Below are 1,958 nucleotides of genomic sequence, written 5' to 3' on the forward strand. Positions count from 1 at the left end.
CTTGGATCTTAAATAATTAAAAATGGCCATGCCTCATCTCATCAATGTAGGACTGACTCAGAGGAAGCAGTATCGTTTGTTTAGGGATGTTCATAATTACTACCACTTGACTGATTTGGCAGATTGAAGAAAGATTGGATCAAGTCAACCCTGCTTACTTTTCACCATTTGCTCAGTTTATATTATGAAATGAAGTCTTGTAAGGAAAGCAGAAAAAATTTAGTCAGGCTCTCTCACCTCACATCTGTTACAAATGGACAAGATTCAGCACATTCACTAGAAACAGCTATAAAGGTAGTGTAACTGTGCATGTGTGCCCATTTACTGATTCAGCATGATTGTTGTAATTATGTGATGCTTGACTTGTGGTCACTATTGTGTACTAAGAGTATAAAGGTAACTGCTCTGAACTGCTGGTCAGCAGAGCCTGGAGGGTCAGTAGAGTAGAGCCTGAGCTTGTGTCTGAGAATAAAGCGTGTCTGTGAAGCTCAGATCTGAAGAATAAAGTATGTCTACCTTGCAAAAAGCTGCCAGTATTTTCTTTAGATTACCTGATTCATGACTTGCACAGGAAGGGGCAGAAGGATCTGAGATCCAGCCTGACAAGTCTCATCCACTCACAGAGCTGAGCATGACTCTAATAAAAATACAAGGAGGAGGAAGATCTAATTACAATGCAGGCACTTTTTCTCGTTACTTTACAACTTTGGTTTATAAAGTATAGGTTAATGGTGCTTAACCTAGGCTTCTCATTGGAATCATTAGTTTGAAAAACGTTGAATGCTTATTTCCAAAGCTCATGCTCCAACTGCTATTCCATTAGAAGCTACTTACTACTAGAGTGAAAATACATCATAATCAGAGTGATTAAAACAAAAGATATTAAAAGTCATTTTGTCTTGACTAATGTTTATTCCAAAATAAAATGGATATTGGCAAGACACATACTAGACTTTTACACTAAGGTACTATAGAATTTGTGTTGTTTCAGGAAGTTGATTCGAGTGTTATCTTTATTCAAAGGGTAAAATGCAAAAAAACAATGTTATTCTCTAAAATTCTTAAGTTTTCTCCCTTTTAATTTAACTTCATATAACTTAATTTAACTTAATATAACTGCTTAAAATTGGTAACTATCCTAAATTGGTAGTAATTGGTAGTAAGTGGTATTAATTTGCTAGTCAGGCTCTCTTCTGACTAGCAAATTAACTTTTGACAGTTTTCTGGCTTTGCAGATAGCGCCACTGAACTGAATCTAGATTTCTAAATCATAGCTTAGGATATAAGAAAGATGACCCTTGAATAGAGATATATTCATGAAGATGGAGAGAGTCTATGATTGCCCAGATGCCACTGAACTGAATCTAGATTTCTAAATCATAGCTTAGGATATAGGAAAGATGACCCTTGAATAGAGATATATTCATGAAGATGGAGAGAGTCTATGATTGCCCAGAGGTGAGGCAGTGTTTTGCAATAATTCTGCTTGAAGGTATACTCTATTATATATAAAGCAGATTACTTGGCATATATTTGTCTTGCCTTGCTGATAGTTTCATCTCATAGAGAGTACAGGAGGCAAAAGAAAACATTTTCTTAGACTATAATTCTGACCCGTAAAGGGAAAATGATTGGCAAAACTGGAAGAGTTGAACACCTAAAGAGAAAAATGACTATTTATTCCTAGAATATGTGACATACAGAAGGGAAATGCTAAACATAGTATGCTAGGTACCTTTAAACTTTCAAAAGGCAAATTTGAGGGCAGGGGGAAAATCTCAGGTATGAGTGCCAAGATTGCAATTCTGACTATATAATCATGTGATCCAGTTAAGAGATAAAGGAAAATTGTATCTTAAAAGTTCATTGCAGGGCCGGCCCGGTGGCGCACTGCTATAGTGCGCTGCTTGGGAGTGTGGTGGCACTCCCGCTGAGGGTTCGGATCCCACATACAGACC

This window comes from Galeopterus variegatus, unplaced genomic scaffold (assembly GCF_000696425.1).
Source record: "Galeopterus variegatus unplaced genomic scaffold, G_variegatus-3.0.2 Scaffold7978, whole genome shotgun sequence".
Lineage (NCBI taxonomy): Eukaryota > Metazoa > Chordata > Mammalia > Dermoptera > Cynocephalidae > Galeopterus > Galeopterus variegatus.